General features: G+C 38.0%; 1 pseudogene; it reads right to left on the bottom strand.

The window, feature by feature from the left end:
• Positions 1-1,179: 1,179 nt before the first annotated feature.
• LOC149179355 (protein RGF1 INDUCIBLE TRANSCRIPTION FACTOR 1-like) overlaps positions 1,180-25,436 on the bottom strand; it is a 116,065-nt pseudogene continuing 91,808 nt past the window's right edge.

Raw genomic sequence — 25,436 nt, forward strand, 5'->3', positions numbered from 1 at the left:
ATGTCCTTTTGAAAGGTGAATCCCATTATTTATAGTAGTATTTTTGGTGCCTCCTTGAGTTACATCATTCAATACCATGGGTGTATACTATGGGTAAATACCATGTGTGGATACTATGGGTAAATACCATGGGTGGATACCATTTTCTATTTGGATCAATCCTCCCCCCTTAGGAGGCAATGGTCCCTGTTGTGTCAAGTTCCCTCCTTAGAAGCTTATGTTGAATATGAGTCAATGAAGAAAAGGGTTTTGTGTGGTTAACCCATAATTGTGGTTTTGTGGGTGATCCATAACCAAATGTGCCCAGTGCCAACGAAGACAAGGGTTTGGTGTGCTTGACCCATAACTAGGGTTTGTGGGTGATCCACAACCATGATGAATGAAAGGTCCAATGATAGAATTACCCTGTAATTCTTGTGGGCCAACTGTGATATTGAGTGTATTACTAAACAAATGGACTTCGAGATAGTTTGCTTCCAGGTATGCCAAGGTGACATGGCTAGAGCATGAAATGATGCCCATATAGAGTCGAAATGGCCATTGGATCTCTTCTGGATTCATATCTAGAACGATTACGATAAGTAGCAAAGCCTTCAATATGCCTTGCAAGTTGCTACATTGTGTAGTGTGAAGTAGTTGATGATGTCTTATATGTAGAAACTGAAAGTTGGGGAAAATTCAATAAGGCACTCCCTCCAAAAGCAACACAAGTAAGAGATGAAAGCAATAAAGAAATGCAACAACATTGGCCCCCTCAAGGCATACCATTCAAAATGAAATAACATTTCGATGAACATTTTCTTAAATAATTTGAATGCCTCCTTCACAAACCCAACCTAGGTAAATCTAGAAATCATTACAATTCATTAGATCACTCACTCTTCTTCTTCTTTTTTCATCTTGCTAATAGCTTTGGATAAATTAAAAATATGTTGGAAGAACAGGGATAAATTTAAAATAGTTCATTTAATTTCATGATGCTCTCCAATATCCAACATAACTTTAATACCAACCAATGTAGAAAAAAATGTGGGAGTTGATCGATAACCATAAGGTTAAAGAGAGTCGAAAGCCAAAAGTAGTCCCCACAGAATCAACCATGGATCGAAAACCTCAACAAAGATCCACAACCACCGTATTACACAAAAAATAAAGAACCCAAGCTTCAATAATCCCTTATTAATAGAAAGGTGATCTATGAGGGAAACCCTTCCTCCTTCTGATAGAGGGTAGGATCACAAATTTTGGTGAACAAGAAAACATCATTCTGCTTCCACACCTATTTCTATTGGTGTTGGGCATGTTTTTAGGCAACAAGAAAATGACAATAGTTTTTGTGCCACTACCAGAGAACCAACATTTGTCTCTTCACCATTGTCAAAGAACCAAAACTCATATTTGTCACTGGTCGAGGACATCGAAGACAATGAATCTTCTGGGTACATTTCTTCTCTTTCCATCTCTATTTTTTCTTCCTTGGGGCTTTTGCTTCTAGGAGATGAAGATGGTGAAAAAAAATCCCTTAGTTGTAATGAATTGCAAGATTGCAACACACTTGACAGATTTTTCACTGCGCCTACCTTGCATCTGGCATAGAAATTATGGTAGGGTTCCTATAGGAACCTGTCACGTGTCTCATAATAATTCTCTAGGCCCTTTGATAGTCGATACTAGGGCCTTTGGTTTAAGAACACTATTGTAGCACAATTGGTGATATAGGTTTTGTTGCCACAAAATCTAGCAGGCCTTGAAGAGGGGCTACGTACAAGGCTAACACTATACCAAATGAAAACAATGGGGTGATGGTCCAATTTCACCACAGCCAAAACTCGTTGATATTTATGGATTTTCACCAATAAGAGGAGTCTTAGTATGTGAGAAGGTAACCTAATGGATATTTTAGGGTTGGGGTACAAGTTGACTAATTGAGACCTTCTACAAGAAAGGCACAATTTAGGCTTAGGGCTCCTATTGGAGGCAATTCACTTTCTTTACAAAGGCCTAGGGTTGAGAGAACAAGACCTAGGGCTTGATTGACTTGTTGATTGTTTGGGTAGCCAAAGGTTAAGGCCAAGATAAAGGGTTTCCAACAATTATTTCCAACAAGAGAAAGGCTTATGAAACCCTCAAATGAGCCTCTAAGCTGAAGTAAGACTAGACTAGGGTTTTACCTTAGGGAAAACTACCAGGGAAAAGAAATTTATGGAATATTGAAGTGGATACCAACCAAAAGAAGATATTCCTCAGTAAATATTCTCTTCTTCGTTTTTAGGCTCTTTAATTCCAAAGATGCTCCTTGCCTAGGGATTCACACCAAGCACTAGTTAGAAGTATTGGCCTTAAAGGGGCCAAATTTAGAGAAGAAGAATTTATGGATAAAGATAACTTTGATCACCAACAAAATAAGGCCAGTGCTTTGTCCCTTGGGAGTATGGAGTCTATGATGTGATGTGACAGCCAAATAGTTTCTAAGGATGTTGAATTATTGATGCAATAGTAGTAACAATCCAAACATTTACCTATGCAAAGTATAATGGAATTTTCATGGGAGAGCTAGTTAAATTTCACCACTAGGGAATTCATTCACATGTTATGTATGAGTAATGCATGAAATATATCATCTATATAGAATTCAATAATTTTTCAATAAGTTAGGCAATAAGCGTAAGACCTAGATTCAACATTATTCCATACATTAGATATGTAAGAAAATAGATATTCAATAATATGTGTACTTACAAGATAACATGAAAAGAGAATCCATCCATTCATCCAAAGAATAGCTGCAAAGATAAATAAATCCTCTCCAAATATCAAAGTGCATTCATAGATCTAAGTTCTCCACAAGAAAGAATAAGTATGAATTTACTAGAGGGTCGAAAATCCCAAAATGTGATGATGATTTACAACAGTGAGTGCCTCCTCTACTTATATGAGGAGTTCAATTCCTAATTTTAGTATAATTACCCACAAAATAATAAAATAATGTGCTAATCACAAGCTAGGTCACAAGCTGACCTAGTATCCAATGAATAAAATAAACTCTAGCCCTCACGCATGAGTCATAAGTGAGAGAATGATGATGTCATGCATGTGTGAGCCCTTCTAGGGCTAACGTTGAGGCTTCTTGGTACCAATATGTGAGTATAATCCTCCTAAAATAAACTCCTAAGGGTTGGCCCTTAGGTATATGTCGATACTCCTTGTTGGACCCAAATTTTCATCTTGGGGCACAAAAGTGGTCTCATGGGTCTCCAAGTGGTCAAAATTCTTATCTCTGCTTCAACGTTGGTAGCTTTCAAGGTGGTGCTAGCCCTCACATGTCTCAAAATGTGATACCATACTTGTATGGGCCTTGGATTAATAGTCGTCCCTCTAATAGTGCTAAGCCAGTTGGAGGCATGTTAGGTCTAGGTGCATCATCCCATAAAATTCATCAATGTAGGGTGAAATGTTGGAAAGTTGTGGGTGTTGGAGGTGCCCAGGGGTATGTGTGATGTTATGCTTTTGCTTGGAGTCCTGTGACTCTAAACGCCTCACATGTGGGTGTCAATATGCTCCTATAAAAGACTTGGTTCCCAGTTAATTTTCCCAATCCATGGTTGTGGAACCACATGACAATTACACACAATATCCAGTGCTAGCAACTACATCATTAGGCACATTTAATCATTTTTGAATCTAAGTGAACTAAGCTTTCAAATAATAGGCAATTTGACACATCAAATAAGGTTTCCCTTCTAAAATTAAGGCTTTGAACTCGCATTGGTGTTACCTCCCTAGGTTGGGGTGGTTAATAGACCACCCTTTTAAGTGTTTTTAGCCCTCGAAGGGAAGTGACACTTCCTTGGTCCACCCCTCAATTGATAGGTGTCATGTGAATAATGATGGAATGAAGGGGATAAGACTTCATGGCCAAGTTTCATGGTCAAAGGGACCATCAATGATAGGCTCTTCATCCTGAGAGTATAGATGTGGGGAGGGAGAAATCATGAATGAATAAGTTACCAACTAGGCCTTTGTTTTTCCACCCATCTTGTGCACCTTTTACTTTTTCTTTATTTTTATTTGTATTAATACTTGTAGCTAAAAGGGTTAGAGCTTGATTTGTTTTAAGAATAAAAAATTTTACCCCCTTAATGATGAGGAAATTAATTTCCCATCAGTGATTGGGACATGCAAGGATTCCTTATCATAATATTGAAGAGAAACATGTGCTTAATAACTAGGTGATGGCCATAATGAGTGAGTAGAGCTCATTCTAGGTTTTTTCCCACATGCTAATGTGTATGTACCAACCATTTTTTTCATTTTGATCTTCTTTTGTTTTTTCTTGTGGTTGTCATATGATTTTTTTTTCTTTTAACTGCATCAACCTCCTAGGGCCAACTTCTAGGCCCTACCCATGTATGAGAATATATGGTGCAAAATCCCAAAGAACTAATGGTTTGTTGAACTTGAAGAAGGGAGGTGGAATATAGGGTCGATAATGTAATATAGAAAGTGGTAAGTGTGGAATAGGGAAAGATGGGACTACATTATCTCTCTCTGGGTCTTCCAAGTAGTGCCCCTCCTATACCCATTGGGCCATTAAGGGAGGTACCATTAGACTAGGATGAAAGATTAACCCCCAATTTAAGGCGAGGGAACAAGAGCATGGTCTAAACCCCTATTTCTTCTAGGTTACCCCATAATTCATGCAAATACCCAAATACAAACAAGCATAAGCACTTGATTGCAAAATGAATAAATAAGATTTTGATTGGAAGCCTACCTTCCAACATGTGCTCTTGTGAAATGGGTGAGGAAACATATGACGAATGCAGGTGGTAGAGATATGAATGACACATCATCATCAACTAGTAGTGACTATTGGGGGTTGTTGGATGGCCTGGTAGAAGAGATTATGCGAGAAAATTTTCTCCTATGGGGTCACCCACTTTTGGTGGGTAACATTTGGCTCCAACTAGAACATGAGCTCGTCGTAGAGTGCATGATCCATATACTCGAATGAGGAGTTCATGAGAACTCCAATGATATCTTAGGATCGTAGACCTATAATCTACACATTACAACAAACTTGTTTGGGAGCATGTACGTTGGGCATGGGGCATCTCCCATGTTTTATACAAGAGTATAAATTCACATATAAAGTAAAATATATTCTAAATGCATTATAATCTACATGAAACATGATATGAGTGATATTAGCATGCCAAAACAATATGTAATGCACCTTCAATACCATGGCATGCTAGCATACAATGCATGATCTAAGTGTAGTAATACACCTAGTGTAACCAACATATTATTAGATCAATATAACAACATTTACTTTATGAGTCATTATGAGATAGGGAAACAAAATATGGATTCCTCCTTCGCAATATTTGCATGATGAACCATAAGGATGGGAGGCGAAAGAATAAGAAAATCATGTATCAAGGGTCATGGATGAGGAGGGAAAGGATGAATCTAACTTGTGTCCATAGATCCTCTCTTGCAACCTAATAATGGGGAATTCAAAAATCAAGCTGATGAAATTTCACTGAAGAGCAACCTTAGGTCTACAATCCTCTAGACCATCTCTAAGATCACTTTCAAAGTGCTCTTCTAGATGATCAGGGGAGGACTCTTGCTCAATGAATTCTTCATCATCACCAAAATAATCAAGATGATCAAGGGTTATTCTTCCCTTTGGTTTGAAATGAACTTCTTCAACTTCTCCATTTTGGTTGAGTAGGCCTTCTTCTTGGAGGGAAATAGTCAAGTCTTGGATGAAATTTTTAACATGACCCATTAGTTCCCTATACTTCAAGAATTCTTTAATTACGCCGTAAAGGTTCCCCCTGAAAATAACTTTCCTAGCTGCCTTTGTGTCATAATTTGTGCCTTTGGATATTTTGTTAGACGATTGAGTTATTACTGTCCATTGATTTGAATTTGAATATTGGAGAACGGTTACTACTCGGTTTCCCAACCGCACAAACGAGTCTGGCTTGTGACTCAACGTGTTTATTTTTCCCAGTTAGATAGTTAGTCTGTTGCAAGAAACACTCCAGATAGTTAATCTGTTGCAAGAAACGCTCCAGATTGTTAATACCAAGGCCTTCAGTTACTGGAGATCGCAGATTTTTTCTGGCAATTTTGTCATGTGTGAACTGCGCAAGAGGAAGGGACCACTGATGGTCCAAGGCAAGGCATATTACCAGGTAATGGGACGAGCCCTGCAAAGGGGCAACAAAGAGAGCACAAGCACCTGCACCTGCAGAGACAGAAGCAAGGGTGCCCTCGTGGGAAAGGCAGGAGCACAGCCAGTAGCAGCATCATGGACAAAGGAAGCATATAACATAGAGGAATTTACCCTGAACTAGGTTGACGCAGAGGACCAAACGCTTCAAATATGCTAATCTGAGCACCTCTATTACATAGAGCGGCTCGTTCCTCGCACCTCGCGAAGCCAGCAGCTAGGGCAGAGCCAGCAGAGGCTAAGGCAAGAGAAGCAGCCGTAGTTTTTGTATATTAATGCACTATAAGCAATAACGGTAGAGGAAGCGGTTCTTATTTGTCGATCCTGAAAAATGATATGAAATACTTGTGTATGCAACTGGCATCTCTCTTTCCCACTACTCCTCCCAAGGTAATTACAACATTAGATGCCTTCCATGACTCATATTGTATCTATATCGAATTGTAACATCGCAGGTGATTTCTTTAACATTTTTATAGTCCTAAATTATATATTTGAATTCTTCATACAACTTCACAGATGTGGATTGTACGAGGAAGCCATTAGCTGTGGAAATTTATGATAGGGAAGCAATTATCATAATTACCAGCCAAAGAAGGCAGAGATATATGTGGAGGATTCTAGAGGAATTTGAAAAGCATGATCTAGATCTGGAGACCTTGCAGCTTTCTATAGGAGAATATTTTGTTCTTCTACACTTCCATGTCAATTTCAGAGACAATATTTACCATGATTCAACTCATATCCAGAGTTCTCTAGAATGCAGGCTTCAATTAACTTATTAGATTATTGCAACATCTTGTTGCTGATGTGAAATTCGTACAGTTGTGGATTGCTTTGTTGTGATGCCATTGGCGCATAACTGTCATGTACTCTTGACTGTTGCAGGTTACAATGGTTTCAGAACCTGCTTCTATGATGGTATTGCTAATTCTGAGGATGATTAGCAGTAGATTTTCTGCAAAGCTTGATGACAACAAGAAAACACAGCCAAGAATCTCCAAAAGCCAATGTAACTCTTGACTGTTGCAGGCTATAGTGGTTTCAAAACCAACTTCTATGATGGTATTGCTAATTCTGAGGATGATTAGCAGTAGATTTTCTGCGAAGCTTGATGACAACAAGAAAACACAGCCAAGAATCTCCAAAAGCCAATGTAAGAGGAAGCCTTAGGTTGTACATTTATAAATACAAATTTCAACCCAGCATAATTTCTCTTCATCTATGAAGTGCGTGCTTGTTATTTCTACGGGCAGGGACTACTATTGAAGATAATTACAAGTAGTAGAGTTTAGGCTTCTGTGATCCATATCAAGTTTACAAAACATTTTTCGACGAAGATCACATGAGACATCATTTGTCGACGGGTTCGAACCAACCAGTGTGGTTCATTGTTAGGACAAGTTGAAGAAACAGATCTAGCTTAGCAGGTTAAATAGACAGAGCAAAGCCTCCAACGGCTAAAAAGACTAACAGCTACTTTTGACTAGGTACTGGGATCAAAAACCCTTTTTACTAAAAATGTTACCTTAGGGGGACCAGTCCTTTAAATAAAAATAATATTATGATAATAGTTAGATAAAAATATTAATAAATAAAATTTTTATTTAAAATATTAAAAAATAATTAAACAGTTATGTTCAATTAGTAACTAAAAATAATTCATGATAATAGTTAGTTAAAGATAAATAATTAAAAATGATATCTAAGGGAAAAAATTACTCTAGAGGGGGACCAGTCCTTTAAATAAAAATAATATTATGATAATAGTTAGATAAAAATATTAATAAATAATTAAAATTTTTATTTAAAATATTAAAAATAAATAAACGGTTATGTTCAATTAGTAACTAAAAATAATTCATGATAATAGTTAGTTAAAGAAAAATAATTAAAAATTATATCTAGCGGAAAAAATTTTTACTCTAGAGGGACCAATCCCTTAGAATAAAATAAATAAATAATTTTGTGATAATAATAAAAATTTTTATTAATAAAAATGATAATAGTTAGTAATAATACATGATAATAGTTAGTTAAACATAAATAATTAAAATTATATTTAAGGGAAAAAATTACCCTAGGGGGACCAGCCCCTTAAAATAAAATGATTTAATGATAATATTTAGTTAAAAATTATTAATAAATAATTAAAATTGTTTATAAGTTAAATTAGTAATTAAAAATACTTCATGATAATAGTTGGTTACAAATAAATAATTAAAAATAAGAAGGAATTAAAAACAGGACCATTCTTATATGAATAAATGAATATAAAAGATAGAGATGAACAAATTAAAATGAGTCATCCTAAAAATAATAAAGTAAGGATATGATAATAATAATAATAATATTAATATGAATAATAAAGATATGATTAATGTTAGTAACTATAGTAGTAATAATGATATGAATAATATTATTATTGATATGAATAATAGTATTAATAATAATATTGATACGAATAATAATAATAATAATAATAATAATAGTAATGTTTATGGTAATAATATTAATATTTATAATAAGAATATTAACAATAATAATAATCAATTTAATAATAAATATAATAGTAATAGATTCATTAATAATAAAAATTCGAATAATAAGTTTTCATTTTTTAATGCTAATATGTCTAGCATGGAGCATAATAAGAATGAGGCTTATAATCATTGCCTTTCTTCTCGTTCTAATAATAGGGTGTTAAACTTTTCCAATTTCTCCTTTCCCCCTTCTGTTTTTAAAGTTTTAGGCAAAGGTTTAAATTTTGCCTTGGCTCCGAAGAAAATCCCTATAGATGATATTATTTGTGACATAGAGTTTGGGATCAGAAATTTACATGATAGGGTCAAGAACACCATCAGGCAAGATTGTGCGGTTGTCTTGAGAAAGGCTAAGCCCCCTAAGAGCAACCTTAGCAAGGAAGAATCCGTCGCTCTCAGATCCTTAAACCAGAACAAGGATATCATTGTTTTAAAGGCAGACAAGGGTGGTGTTGCCGTCATTCTTAACAAGGCTGATTACCATAGCAAGATGTTGGATCATCTTCATAACAGTGGTAGCTACAAAAAGCTTCCTAAGAATCCGTTAAAGAAGGTTGCTAAGAAGGTGGCCCTTGCCATTAAATCCACTAACTCGTTGAGTTCCCTGCACCATAAACTCATTGAAAGCAACCCTATTACGCCTATAATCTATGGTCTCCCAAAGATTCACAAGGATGGGGCTCCCTTGAGGCCCATTGTCAACACCATTGGTGGTCCTACCTACCTTCTTGCTAAGTTCCTTGCGTTAAAGCTTAAGCCCTTGGTTGGTCATACGGAGTCCTTCATAAAGGACTCTGCTTCCTTCATTAAGGAGCTCAAGGACATCAAGCTTGACCCTGGGGACATTCTTGTTAGTTTTGATGTTGTTTCCCTCTTCACTTGCATCCCTATTAGTGAGGCCATGGAGGTGATCAACCGCCTAACAGATCCTGACACTGCTAGGTTAGTTGAGATCTGTCTCACTTCTACGTTTTTCTGTTTTGAGGGAGAGTTCTTCGAGCAAACCTGTGGGGTTGCCATGGGCTCACCCCTTTCCCCTGTTGTTGCTAATCTTTTCATGGAAGATTTTGAGTCCAAGGCTCTAAACTCTTCCAGGCTCCTGCCAAAGCTTTGGAGAAGATATGTGGATGACACCAATGTTATCTGGTCTCATGGCCAAGAGGAATTAGATCTCTTCTTCAATCATCTCAATAATCAATCCTCTGCCATTAAGTTCACCATGGAGCAGGAGGTCGATGCTTGCCTTCCGTTCCTCGATATTCTTATTTCTAAGAATAGTGATGGTTCCCTCGGCCACCAAGTTTTTCGGAAGAAAACGCATACTGAGCAATATCTTCATGCCAGTTCCCATCATTTCCTGGCTCAAAAGATGGGTGTTCTCAATACCTTGGCTGCTCAGGCCCTAAGGATCTCGGATAAGAAGAGTTTTGAGAAAGAAAAATCCCATCTCCTTGATGTCTTTGTTGAGAATGGTTATAGTAGATTCCTGGGTTAGAGGGCTTTCCTTAAAGCTTCCAAGAATTCGCTGTCTCATCGAGAACCAAAGGAGCGAGTTCCAGGTGTCTTTCTTCCGTATGTTCAGGGGACTACTGATAAGATTGGTAGGATTCTCAAGTCGCATAGTGTCCCTGTGACCTTTAGGCCCCTGAACACCATTCGCATGTCCCTCAGATCAACGAAGGATCCTATCGACCCTAAAGATATGAAAGGTGTGTACTTGATCCCCTATTCCTGTGGGACCCCCTACATTGGGGAAACTGGTCGCTCCATTAATCAGAGGATTAGTGAGCATGCTGCAGACCTTAAGCATAGGCGTACTAAGTCTTCCGCTTTAGATGAGCACGCCGAGAAAACCAATCATCATGTTTGTATTGAGGAAGCTAGTGTTATTGCTAAGGTTTCACACTTCCATCATCGGAAATTTAGGGAGGCGCTTGAGATTGAAAAGAGGCCGAGTAATCTCAATAGAGATGATGGCTGGAAGGTCAGTCGTTGTTGGGTCCCAACACTCTCGACCTAGTCTTCTTCTTCCTTTTTTTTTAACTTACGTATTTATTTATTTATTATTATTCTGAATTATTTTATTATTATTATTATTTTAGTTTATTTGATTTTGATTTTGATTTGATTTGATTTTTTTATTTTTTAACTTACGTATTTATTTATTTATTATTATTCTGAATTATTTTATTATTATTATTATTCTAGTTTATTTGATTTTCATTTTGATTTGATTTTATTTGATTTCATTTATTTTTAATTAATTAATTAATTTTATTTTTATTTTATTTATTTATTTTTAATTTAATTTATTAATTAATTTTTTTTTAACTTACTTTATTATTTTTAGGATGACTCATTTTAATTTTTTCATCTCTATCTTTTATATTCATTTATTCATATAAGAATGGTCCTGTTTTTAATTCCTTCTTATTTTTAATTATTTATTTGTAACCAACTATTATCATGAAGTATTTTTAATTACTAATTTAACTTATAAACAATTTTAATTATTTATTAATAATTTTTAACTAAATATTATCATTAAATCATTTTATTTTAAGGGGTTGGTCCCCCTAGGGTAATTTTTTCCCTTAAATATAATTTTAATTATTTATGTTTAACTAACTATTATCATATATTATTACTAACTATTATCATTTTTATTAATAAAATTTTTTATTATTATCACAAAATTATTTTATTTATTTTATTCTAAGGGATTGGTCCCTCTAGAGTAAAATTTTTTTCCCCTAGATATGATTTTTAATTATTTTTCTTTAACAAACTATTATCATGAATTATTTTTAGTTACTAATTGAACATAACCGTTTATTTATTTTTAATATTTTTAATAAAAATTTTAATTATTTATTAATATTTTTGTCTAACTATTATCATAATATTATTTTTATTTAAAGGACTGGTCCCCCTCTAGAGTAATTTTTTCCCTTAGATATAATTTTTAATTATTTATCTTTAACGAACTATTATCATGAATTATTTTTAGTTACTAACTGAACATAACTGTTTAATTATTTTTTAATATTTTAAATAAAAATTTTATTTATTAATATTTTTATCTAACTATTATCATAATATTATTTTTATTTAAAGGACTGGTTCCCCTAGGGTAACATTTTTAGTAAAAAGGGTTTTTGATCCCGGTACCTAGTCAAAAGTAGCTGTTAGTCTTTTTAGTCGTTGGAGGCTTTGCTCTGTCTATTTAACCTGCTAAGATGGATCTGTTTCTTCAACTTGTCCTGACAATGAACCACACTGGTTGGTTCGAAACGGGTCGACAAATAATATCTCATGTGATCTTCACCGAAAAATCTTTTGTAAACATAATTACAAGTAGTTAATTTGGTCACATTTATAAGCTGAAACCCAAAACTCGGGTTCTCAACCCACTTGAAAAAATGGACAGAGTATTTATCAATAAATCCAATCCACAAAGGAGAGCAAGGCAGGAAAATATTGTATTCAGATGAGGCTCGATGTGATGGAAGAGAAATTAGTTTGTACTAAATATCAGAGTTGCACTAATATGAATGTGAATTCAATTTCATTTCTGTTCTGGAGTTAGCCCCTGTTTAACCATCTTAATTTCGTTTAGCATAATATGTTTTTTTGGTGTCTCCACCATGTCGCAGATTTGATTTTTACAATACATAATGTCCTAAGTGGCTAGTTAATTACTACACATCTTATTCTTTCATTAAATATTCCTCCACTTCATTCAAAAGGCAAAATCCACTTGAAATACCATCTTTGAAGATGAGGCAATCTACGTTCGAAAATGTTATAGAATTTGTCAAATTTGGCATAACATAAGTGATTTCTCTTTATCTTCTAGCTTTGAATGGCATTTTGTTTACTAATTTTTACTTTTAATTATTTTTTATATGTCATGATTCTTATTGAATTTATGCCTTACAGCGTTTCCTTTGCAACATTTGGTGCAAATGCTAGTAAATACCCAAATAGAAGGGATTCTCTTTGGTTTGCATCGTTAAATCCAATCTCTTTGATCTTCTTGTTGACAGGGCGAGTTTTCGCTATGCAACCAAGGGGAACTAGCCCGATTGCAGACCCTAATTAGATCTACTTTCGTTTGGAATGGCTAGTTCCGATAGGTTTTAAAGGATCCCGTAAACTATTATATGTGTTTAAGGATTACTTCTTAGGGGAAGACTTCAATTAAAGCAACAAAGCGAAACAACTAGTCTATAAGTATCAAATCGTATCTACACTAATTTTAACTACTTATGCTAATCCTAGCTATTCTAATCTATCCTGCAGGAACGTAACAAGAAAAGAGGTTAAACATGATATATATATAGATTCCAAGTACAAATGAATCAATTATTGGTTCACATAAGAACAAGGCTGTATTAAATCCTAATTGCAATCCAATTACTTATACAGGAATACACATTCCTTTCCATACAAATAACACTTGCAACTGATGTTTAACAAAGTTTCGAATCAACAACCTTTCATGAGTTAACCATGATATTGAATTACATTCTAATAACCAGGAATAACCAGGAATAACCAGGAACTGTATGTTATCAATATGCACAAAGAAAAACACATTTATCTTTATGCCAACAACAACACACTGATTCTAAACACATGAAATAAGAGGAAAATGAATCTGAAACAACAGGCTCCTTCTTGACCAAACAATCTTCTTTATTCACAATAAATCAATAGCTGTTCCGCCCCAAAAAAAAGTCCCTCTTCATCTCCGGAGGTAATATTTATGCAGAAGGAATTGACCCTCTGTCTTCCCTTAACCTTTCACCTCCCTCTTCTTTTCAATTTACAAATTAGAATATACAATCATAGAATAGTCGGTGTAACCGTTGACACGTAAAGGCCACATCTGCTGGAGCGTTTCATTTCTTGGGGAAATGAATAGATCTTGATTGAAAGGAGGAGGTATGCGTGTCATTTTTTCATGATAAGGCCTGAGACCGCATAACCTTCGAAACACACAGGTAACACATGGAAACATGACCGCCAATGCCTAAAGCCAAATCTTTAAATAAAACATATCCACATAGATAAACTCTTTGGATCTGCTCATGCATCTTTTATCTGGAGCCATACTTGATGCTTATACATCCGTTCTTCGAACTCGCTTGCCTTCTCTTAGTCCTTGCCTGCAGAGATAACAGACATCAACTATGCTTATGAAAATATGATAGAAATGCTTAAAAAACATAAGTCTTGCCTTCATTAAACGTTTATAACATCAAAAGGAACAAATGTGAAAGAATCGGCCCCTATTTTTTAATTCACGCATTGATTAAGTCCCGCAAGCGTAAACTCGATTTACATTGAAAATCATCGCATAACACAGAACCAGATCTGAAATACGGGCTTGAAATATTATAGACGGGAACCTATACCCTATCGGGTCCGCTAATCGCATCGCGCCTTATGTTTAAGCTTTGGGCTCTGCCGATTGCACTTTGTGATAGGCCGGACCTGACATATATATGTGCCGTGGTTGATAATGCCAGCGGGTCCGCAATATAAGACTTCCCTTTGAAAACTGGGACCCTAGCACTTTATCGAAATACACGGGAAAACACGGGAAAACCCGCGGCCGAGCCATAAGGCCGGACTTGAAATATTATGCACCCAGGTCTAAAGTTATCATCAGGTCCGCCACATCGCATCGTGATTTTATGTATAAGCCCAGGCTCCGCTAATTGCGACTTGCGATTTGGGAGCGGACTTGATATATATGCGTTGCGGTTAATAACATCAGCGGGTCTGCCACATCGCATCTTGCTTATGTATATTCCATGGACTTCGCCGATCGCGATAAGCGATGCAACGACGGACCCTATATATATATATGTGTTGTGGTTAATGATCCCGGTGGGTCCGGTAGATCGCGGTGCGCCCTATATACAGGCCTTGGACCCACCGATTACGATATGAGATGGGGCTCCGGACCCGAAATATAAATGTGTTATGGTTAACAGTGTCATCGGGTTCGGTGTAGAGTGGTGCGCATTATGTATTAATGTTGATTGCGATAAGCGAAAAGGGAAAGTTATGCATGCTTTGTAAAGCGAAAAGAGTTATAATGGGAATAAAGATGCGATGGAAGGTTTTGAGGGGTAAAGAGTGGGGCGATTATATGTGTGGGCATGGGGCATCATGAATGTATATGAGGATTTGAAAGAGTCTCGATGAAAGATATGAATGAAGGGAAAGACTATGTTGTGGATGAATCATGCAGTAGAGATTTATTAAAGGTGGGTCTTGACCATTAAGAATTGAGGATTTGACTCGGCACAAAGTTAAAACCCTTGAGATAAAAACAAATCATTCGGAGAAGTGAAAGATCAAACTCATAGGGGACCCATTCAAATTTTCTACCAGAGCATGTTTTAATAGGGTGGTGGTTGTGGCCACAACAAATGGTGAACCGCTGGGCGAACCAGTTATCTCTGTTTCCAAATAAATCTTGGATCAATAGAACATCAGGGTGTTAAGATAAACTTGAAATGCAAACTATATAGATGGATAGGCATGGGTTCCACTTCAACATTAATTGCTTCAGGTGGGATAAAGACAAATAGCTTCAACTTACTGATAGTGTTTTGACAGGCATTCTCTAATGGTAGTATTATGGGATTTATTGACCTTCCTTTACCTGTTTTCTACTTTCAAAATCCTTTCGGGGCCATCATCGGTCTGCCAATACCTGTTTAGGTGTGTACCTCAACTCTTTACTGCATCATCAAACTTGATGTAGATATGTTTATCTGCACTTTATGTAAACATTTTAGTGATATACTTTCGTGTGATTGAATGGGGTGCAGTCATGGATCATGCCATATTTTTAAACCGCTTTAGCAAGGTTGGTTTGTTGTGTCGACTGGTACTTTGAGTCCAGCAACATTCCCTACTCTAACCGGCTTCCCAAACAACCTGTCCTTCCAGATTGGCACAACGACTCAACATTTCATTTTCTTTTACATAAGTCCTTCCAGTTTCAAGCACAAGGACTAGAGCATAATTGGATTTGCCACAGGCTATATGATAGTGAGCTTAGCCCATGAAAGGAGGTTTACTTGTAGATGACAGGTATTGGAAACTTAGTGTGGTGGACGAGACTGAATGGAGAATAATTGCAAACCTTACAGGCAAGTATAGGCTAGGTCTGAGTGGGATTTTAAAATGCAGCATTCTGCCATGCTAGTCCAGTTGTGGTTACACATTTTTTTGTTTTATAAAGATGCCCCTACATGCTTCAGGTATCCAAGTTATCGAAAAATCTTACCTAGTTCCCAACAAATGCTAATGAGTGGCTTCGATTTGAATTTCACAGTTGATTTTCAAGTTTTCATAGGCTCATTGAAATTTTGTTTGATTTGCAAGGCAACGATGAATCTAAGATTGACAGAATCATCAAAAGGTTAATGAGGGAGGCAAAAGCTGAAGGTGGCGAATGAGGGCAATCTGAAGAGAGTTTATAAAAGTGAAAATGAGAGTGGAGGACCGGGATCCACTAGCTGAAAAGGGCTGAAAAACAGAGGGAAAATAAACTCTGCGGAAATAAAAAGAGTTGAAATGATGAAAATATAACTAAAATAACAGGGAAAAAAAATCCTAACCTACTCAGGAGGTAACCACCATGTGGTGGTTACTAGAAATGTCTCTTAATATGTCGGCCATTAACAGGGAGTTTTTCAATTTATCCCTGTAAAGTTTTCAATCTGTAAGTCCCCTGACCAATTTTCTCCTCAATTTGGAACGGGCCCAGCCATAAGTGTTGGAATTTCGTGTGTTTACCCTTTGGCTCATTCAACTTGTCCCATTTCAGGACTAGCTCTCCTACTTGGTAATCTTTATCTCCTGCCAGATGGTGATCAAACCATCTCTTCACAATCATTTGATGATTTCTAAATTTATTTCTGGCTTTATCTCTCAATTCCTCCAACCTTACCAGTTGGTTGATCCTGTTTTGAAGTAAGGCTGAAGGGGTTCCTCTCGAAGCTTGGGAGAGCTGTAGAGAGGGAAGGGTAACATTGGGAGGCAAGATGGCTTCCTGTCCATAGACGAGGAAGTATGGGGAGTTTCCTAAGGCCACTTTTGGGGTGACCCTATCGGCCCAAAGGGCGTTTGTTAGAGCGTTGTGCCAGTTCCTCTGGTTGTCGGCGACAGATTTATGGATTATGCAGATGAGGTTTTTATTTGAGTACTATACAACTCCATTTCCCTGGGATAATAATTTGATGCATACCTTATGTGAATTGATTTATCAATAGAAAATTCAGTCAATTTCAGTGATGAAAAGTAAGAAGCATTATCAAATATGAGAGCATCAGGGATGCCATACCTGTTGATAATGAATTTCTCAATAAATGATATTACCTCGTCTTCGTTTACCTTCCGAAGCGGGATGGATTTGGTCCATTTGGTGAAGTAATCGGTCACCATGAGTATGTACTTATCCTACTGTGAAGAGTTTGGAGTGATCTCGCCTATGACATCTATGCCCCATTGCTGGAACAGGCGATAAAACATGACGAGGCTGAGGGGAACGACTGTCTTTCTTTCTCATCCTGCAACAGTTTGACATACCTGTTATCACCCTAAGAAACTATCCTAGGTTGTATATCAGAGATGCTCGGGAACATTACAAACTCAAAAAAAAGTTGGATAAATGGTGGATGAATGAAAGAAATGTTGCATATTCAAGCCAGATAACCACTTCTACCATGCTTAACCCCAGACATGGGTGAACACCCCCAGACTACAAGGCTTTAGACCACCAATTACTCATAGTTTTAAAGAAAATGTGATAATGGAGAATACTGATCACACCAGCAGATGCATAGGACCCTGTAATGACCAGCTGCAACCAGTTAAAAGGTCTGTAAATCTGTTTCCTAATACACAGACAGGATGACAGCTTTTTGGCATTAAAACAACAGAAACCTGCATACAAATTCAATGATACAGCTAAATTCTAACACAGAGGTGGGATGACAGCCCCTCTAATGCTAAACATCAACAGCACATGAATAAATACATGACAGGCACAACCTGGAACAAAGAAGAAGAAGTGGAAAGTGAGCAATCAACATCAAAAGAAGCTTGTATTAGCTAGAAATGAAGACCAGAAGCTGCAGGTTACGCAGTAGTTACAGTCTCCAGAAGTTGAACTCTACAATCAGAATAACATTCATCAACCTGATTACATCTTTCTTTTGGGTATATATAGAGTTTGTTCACAAAAAAAATATGCAGACCCATGCCTGGAGGGGTCATAACTGACCACCAACTGCATTTACAATTAAATATGGGCTTCTGATACAATTTGATTGTTTTAATGGACAAAATGACATTTACTGGTACTTCTTTGTCCTTCCTAAACAGGTGAAGTATGATTTGAATGCATTTCCATAACTGCTGTAGTCATTGAGCTGCTCGAGGATCGTCCTTATCGTCCTTGACCGTGTTGTTCTTTAAATGTGGTAGCTGAGGAATTCATGTGCAGATTTCTGGATCATCTCTTCCTTCTTCGCGTGCATGGGACAAGCCAAAAACTCTGAAAAATGCATTAAAAATGGATGAAGAGCCGAGAAAGAACATTGGCCGTTGGATGGCTCAGATGGATGGCCTAGATCTGTTGGCGGGCAGCGTTGGGAGAAAACAGGAGCACGATTGATTATAGGCCGTCGGATCTGACAAATTGGACGGCATAGATCAAATCTAGGGGGCTATCAGGAGCAAATGGGAATGGAGCAACAAGGGCCATTGGATCTGGACGCAGCAGATCCGATGGTGATCGCAAGCGGAAGGTGCGCACAAGTTAACAAGCGGGGGACCGTACCAGAGGGGCGGTAAGCAGTTTCCCCGCACCGCTCTTCGGGAATGGTGGTTTACATACAAGGTAGCGTGATCCAGTGAAAAAGTGTCGTGTGGCAGGCAGGTCCGGCGGGAAACCGCCTTCCTCGCGGGCTAACAGGCATGCAAGTTCATGATGCCGGGGTAGCAAAAAGGGTCAGATCCCGAGGTGGAGGATTGGACGGACATGATTTAATGCACAAGTTTCAGGGTTGATGTGACAGGTAAGGTCCCGTCGAGTTATGATTTTATTATATGCGCGCGTTATAAAGGTTATCGGGGTTTATAGTATTAAAACAAAAAAACGCCCAAAAAGCCGTGAAAAAAGGTTTATGCGGTTTAAAAGTGTTAAAACAAAATATGCCCGGGAATTGGTAAAAAAGGGTTTAGGTGGGCTTTTATAGTGTTAAAGGACTTAAGCAGGGAAACACAACTTTTACACTGACTTCGGGTGTAAAACAAAGGTAATGAGGTTTAAATGAGCTTTGTGAAGAGATTAAGCGGGAAAGGAAGCTATTGGGAGAAAAACAGGGATAGAGGGGGCCTAAAAGAGAATAAGGAGGATTTAAGGGGAAGGAGGAAACAGAGGTGTGGGAGTTATAAGGAGAAAAGGGAAAATGAAAGGGAAGGACGAAATAAACTGCTGCAAACCCTTTGCAACCCAAACCAGCACTGCTTGACTTGATTTTACCCATCAAATGTCAAACAACATAGCAGAGCTAACAATACCTTGCATTTCCGAGCGTAGGCATGCGAGTCTCTAAACACTGTGGGCCAATAATATCCAGCTCTTAATATTTTGTGAACAGTGGTCTCTCCACCATAGTGACCACCTGCTAGGCCGTCGTGCATTTCTTTCAAGACATGATCGGCACCATCCTTTTCTAAACACCTCAGCTAGATTCCATCATAATTTTTTCTGTATAATATGTCATGGGCCAAGTGATATTGATTAGATTTCAATTTGAGCGCTCTCCTTCATGATGAATCCATGTGTTCAGGACATGCTCCCCGTGTTATATAAAAGCATATGTCATAATACCACGACTCAGGATCCAAAAGGTCTTCTGACATTTCGTGCTCATGCATCAGCGTCTCATTAATCCATAGGGGCTCCTCCCTGAATTATACTTGTGCATTTTGCATGCTCTGTGCTTCTGGTTCTTCGGACGCCCCTTCTTTATCTGCCATGGCTTCTGCTGCTAGCCTACACAATCCTTGCCCTTGAACTATCTTCATCGGCTTAATGTCGAGGTCGAATTCTTGAAGTGTGGTTATCCAATTCCGTCTTCGTTCACCCATTTCTTTTTGCACGAAGAGGGCTCTTATGGCAGGATGGGGAGCGATTACTTTAGTTCTTGCCTTTAATAAATAAGGGTGGAAGTTTTTTACGGCTTTAAAAACCGCAAAGCCTTGTTTCTCCACATCGGGGTAGTTCAGTTCTGCTTCATGAAGGTTGGAGCTCATATAAGAAACAGGGACTTTGTTGCCATAATCATTTTTTTTAGTGAGGATTGCGGCATATGAAACATCCGAAGCAAAAGTGTACAAGAAGAATTCCTTGTCGAAATTGGGACTGACCAACGCGGGAGCTTCCGCAATGGCCTCCTTAATTCGTTGAAATGATTTTTTAGCTTCATCGCTCCACTTATACACAACGTCCTTCTTCATCATTCACTACATGGGTTGCACTATTTCTGTGAAACCTGAGACAAATTTCCTAACAAAATTGATCTTCCTGAAGAAATATTGCATTTCCCTTTTATTTGTACGGTGTTTTATTCTCATGATGGTCTCTATTCTTTCAGGATCAATAAAAATCCCTTCATTCGAGAGGATATGACCCAGTAGTTTCCCTTTTGTAATTGCGAAGATGCTCTTCTTGGGAATCAACAATATTCCATATCTTCGGCATCTTTCAAAAATCTGTTTCAGGTGATAAATATGATCCCTTTTGTGATATGAATACACAGTGATGTCATCCATGTAAACCACTACTGATTTGTTAATCAACCCTCGGAAATCTATGTCCATAGCTCTTTGGAATGTGGCGCTCGCATTAATAAGTCCAAAAGGCATTTTACGATATGCATAAGTGCCCCATTTAGTGTTGAAGGTTGTCTTAAGCTGATCCCCATTAGACACCAAAATTTGGTTATATCCTGAATACCCATCTAATAGGGACAACATTTCAGACCCAGAAAAGCACTGAAGAATGTGTTCCATAGAAGGGACAGGATAATTATCCTTTTGTGATGCTTTGTTCAGGTTTCTAAAATCGATACACAGCTTGATGTCTCCAATTTTCTTTCTTACTGGCATGAGATTGGCTACCCAGCGGGTGTGTTTGACCGGAAAAATGATTTTAGCATCCAACATTTTGTTTAATTCTTTCTTCACCAACGGTTCTAGGCTTGGATGCATCTTGCGAAGATTTTTTTGGTAGGGCTTAGCCTCCTTTTCCAAAGGAATTACATGCTGCATAATGCTTGTATCAAAGGTTTTTAAGTCGCCATATGTCCATGCAAAGACATCCTTGTACTCTTTAAACAATTTAACAAATGCAACCTTCTCTTGTGGAGAGCACCCTAAGCCCAAACTAACAATTTTTGGGTCTTCTTTGGTTCCAAGGTTGACCGATTCATACTTCATGGATGAGCTATGCATTTTGTAGTTGGTCGGCATCTTGAATTTATCATGCAGGTCATATAAGTGCTCCATCTTGACAACTGAGTTGGGAATCATATTGGACAGATCTTTTTCATCATCTTCCCTCTCATTCATAAGCCTGTCATGCTCCCTTTCATCAATGATTGCATTCTTGAATGTCTTCTCGCAGTGCAAGAACTCAAGGATTTTCTCGTCATCTTCGAACACCTGCCAATTTGAGATGTTATCAAGCATGGATGGTCTGAAGATCAATTCAACAAAACATTTATTCTTCTTTAATCTAAAATCAGGCAAAAGTTTTGCAGCCATACTAGCTATCAGATCAACATCTTGGTTTTGCCCTTGAGGTATGTATGTGATATTAAAAGAATCAAAGTTGTCGATAAAGCTCCATACCTCATGTTGGTACCTTAGCAGGTGTGGTGAATTGCAGTGTATCCTTTTCCTTACCTGGTCCACAATTATCTGTGAGTCACCAAAAATTTTAAGATTTTTTACCTTTATATCAATGGCCTTTTTCAGGCCCTGCAGCAAGCCTTCGTATTATGCCATGTTGTTGGTGCATGTGAACTCCAACCGGCTGGCCATCAGATGTTGGTTCCCTTGCAAGTCAATGAGAATGCTCCTAGCACCTGCACCTTCAAGGCAGTTAGAGCCATCAAAATAGAGTGTCCAAAATATAGAGTCTAATGTTACATCAACTGAATTGCTTCCTATGAAATTAGTTCTATCATCTACTATATTATAGGGTGGTTCATCAGTTGGAATACAGGGGAGAGCTTCCAACTGTGCGTTTATTGCAGTTTCTTCAATTGTTTCTGCATGGAATTCTCCAAAACATGTTTTCGTGGCACAAACATTGAAACTATAATTCCCTAGGATAGAGTTGGTAAACATTACAGGTTCAATGGGGTCGTTTAATTCTGTCACCACATACTTCATGTATCTTTCTCGATCAACCCTCAGCATATCACCTTTTCCCTTCTAAGGCAACAAGAGATGGGACCAATTAGTTGAGAAATATCCATTCAGTTTTGCTGACTAGTCCCTACTAAGCAACATTCCATAAGCCTCGGGTATATCAACTACAACTATATCAATGACTTGTGTGTATTGTGGTTAAGTAGCCATCCGAATCAATACATCTTTCGATTCCCCAATTAATTTCACATTTGTCCTATCCAATTGCATGATTCGAGTTCCAATTTTCTCAGGTATCGCATGAAGTCTTTTAGCAACAGCATAAGGCATCACAGTAGACAAGGCACCTGAGTCTACCAAGCAATTGTGTACGTTCATGTTGAAGATTTCAAATGTGATAAGGAAAGGGGGATTCATGGATTTTGATTTCCTTCCTATCATGGCCGCACAGACATCTTGGGGGGTTCAATTCATTTTTTACAGAGTGGCTTCCATGGCTAGTGGCTTTTGGGATGTACTGGAGGTACCAATGGGTCTAGATGCCGACTTCTTGGTTTGACTGCTTGGAATGGTGGGAGATTTGCAATTCCATTCATTCATAGCTTTCAAGAGCAGATCTCTCTGCTGGGTTAACTTTAACAAATAAAAATATGTGATATTAGTTTGAGATTTCTTAAGATCATCCACAATGTTGTAATCAATGATATAAACAGGGTAGGGTAGAGTAAACATACCAGTTGTGTTGTTTTTAGGTGGGAGTTTACCATTGTGAGTCACCTTCGTTTCATTTGGAGATGCATTTTCTTTCTGAGGATAGTTCATGACTGGTGTACTCTTGGAATCACCACTAGGTTTATTCCTCTCAATAGGAACCTTGGGAGCAGATGCCTTCAAAGGGTGAACATCTTTCTTTGTCTGGTCTACAAGCTTCATCACACCCACAAGTGGCCCTTTACTTCATGTATGGTTTTCATTAGTGTGGATTTCTGCCATACTATCTCCTTTGTCATCATTGTTCTCATTTGTGTAGAAATCCCACAGTACATTGATTTGAGATTCTTCATCCAAGGGCTCTTCTACTTGGTATTCTTCCTCATTTTCTTGTTCTGGCTCTAGCTTCACTATAGGTTCTTCTTGGTTAAGGAGCGATTCGATAAGAGCCAGCTCTTCTATATTTAAATTCCCTTCATTGGGTGGAGCAAGTAGTGCAAGTTGACCATGACCACCTTCTGTCTTCTTACGATAGAAAGGTTTGAAAGATTCTATGTTGTTATACTCTCCTCCACTCCTGCTTCTACTCTCTCCAAAATTCCTTTTCATATCGATGACTGTGTTTGTCAACTTCTTAATGATCCGATGTAAACCTTCTACATCTGTGGTATCCTTTTCTTTGATTTCAGCCCCTTTGTTATCACTCCCATTATTCTTCTTGGATACTTGAGAGGCTTTCTTTTCTCCGGTTGTATTATGACATGTTGTGAGACTGATCATTTCATTTTCGACTTTTACTGCTTCATCGATAGCACCCTGTAAGGTTTGTGTGTTACTCCTTTTGACCCACATCGTAGTAGGGATAGGGAGAGCAGTGATGTAGAATTCCATAAGCACCTCCTCAAAAGGTCTAGCGTTAGTCGGGATTTTGTTGAACAAAGTGTTGAACCGGATGTTAAAATCCTTGACCTTTTCTTTGGTTTCCATTTTCGAATGGGATAGTTCTAAAACTAAGGCTGCAGGTGTTTTGTCATCGCCATACTTGTCTAAAAAGGCCTGTTGAAAGGCATCCCATGAGGTGATCGATCCTATTCTCAAGCTAAAGTACCATGTGGAGGCCGCACCAATCAGAGTAAAAGGGAATAGGCGACATACTATATCTTCATCAACTACCCCTAGCATGCGCACGACCAGGAAGAAAGAGTGAATATGGTTATCAACGGTGTCTCCCCGCGCAGGGTCGAATTTAGGCAATACTCTTTCTGCATTCTTGGGTAAGGTATGCTGCTACCTAGGTACTGCTATGACATCCTGAGAGAGCCAGGGAGGGAGTGCTCCCAGAGGAGGTGGGAGTTGTGTTATAGACATTTTTGTGCTTTACAGCATTGAGCATGAAATGTCCATAATCTAAGGGATCCAAAGTCCCTAAACATGTTGTTCCTACCCCTAGAGGAACAAGGCTAACAAACCACAGCAATTCACAAAAGTTCTCCACCAGAAACTGCTCAAAAACAAGTCAATTCAGGATCATTTCAGTGGCTACACTAGCTGTTTGCGCTGAATGTCAAAGCCAACACTGGCTACCTGCGTTGAATGTCAAATGGAAAACTGGCTACCTGCGCTGAACGAGAGTGGACATGTGGCAGGCTCATTTCTCAAGGTTTCAAAACCCAGGAAGCTTCCAAAATGACACTTGCCTCAGGGAATTCGACTGGTGATGAGTAAGAGGTTCCAAATCTCCAAGTGGAAGCAAGAACCTCCAAGTGGACTCAAGAACTGACAGAGGGAGAGGACACTAGTCAGATCTTAAGCTGACTCATCCTCTCTCCAAACATCTATATATGGATCTCTCCTCCATGAGATCTAGAGGCTAGAATTTTGTTATTGCAAAGAATTGTTGTTGGTTTGAGATTGGAATCATTGGGTGCTTAATGCTTTGAAGGGGGTGAAGATAGGAATTCCATTTGCTGGGAAGGAGATGCTGGATTGGATCCCTCTGGGTTGTATCTCTTCCTGAATCTTGTTATTCATCAATAAAGCTATCTTGGTTTCTCCTATATGCTGATGTATTTTTGATGTATGAATGCATTAGTATGTTTAGTTTATTTCTAATCCTAAACTAGTTATGAATGTGAATATCTGTCTTTGTGTAGTGTTCTTCTCTTGTCGCAAGTAGCTGTTCTCTTGTCGCAAGTAGCTGTTCTCTTGTGATCTTACAGGAACCCGTTGAAGTTGGGCGAGTGAGAAGGCAAGTAGCTGTGAACTCCCAAAGAGAAGAGAGATCGGATCGAGTGACAAACGGAAGACACCAGTAAGTCTATTGATCTCTCTTCTTTCACATTTCATAAAGGAAGAAACCAGCATAGCTGTCTCTGTTTGTTGCTAAGGCTTTGTCACACCTTAGGTGGATAGGATCGTCCTGCATAGGCATTTTCCCCCACAACAAATTGGCG

This window comes from Pinus tabuliformis, chromosome 4_1 (assembly GCF_031772625.1).
Source record: "Pinus tabuliformis cultivar Carrire ecotype Pingquan chromosome 4_1, CPIR1, whole genome shotgun sequence".
NCBI lineage: Eukaryota > Viridiplantae > Streptophyta > Pinopsida > Pinales > Pinaceae > Pinus > Pinus tabuliformis.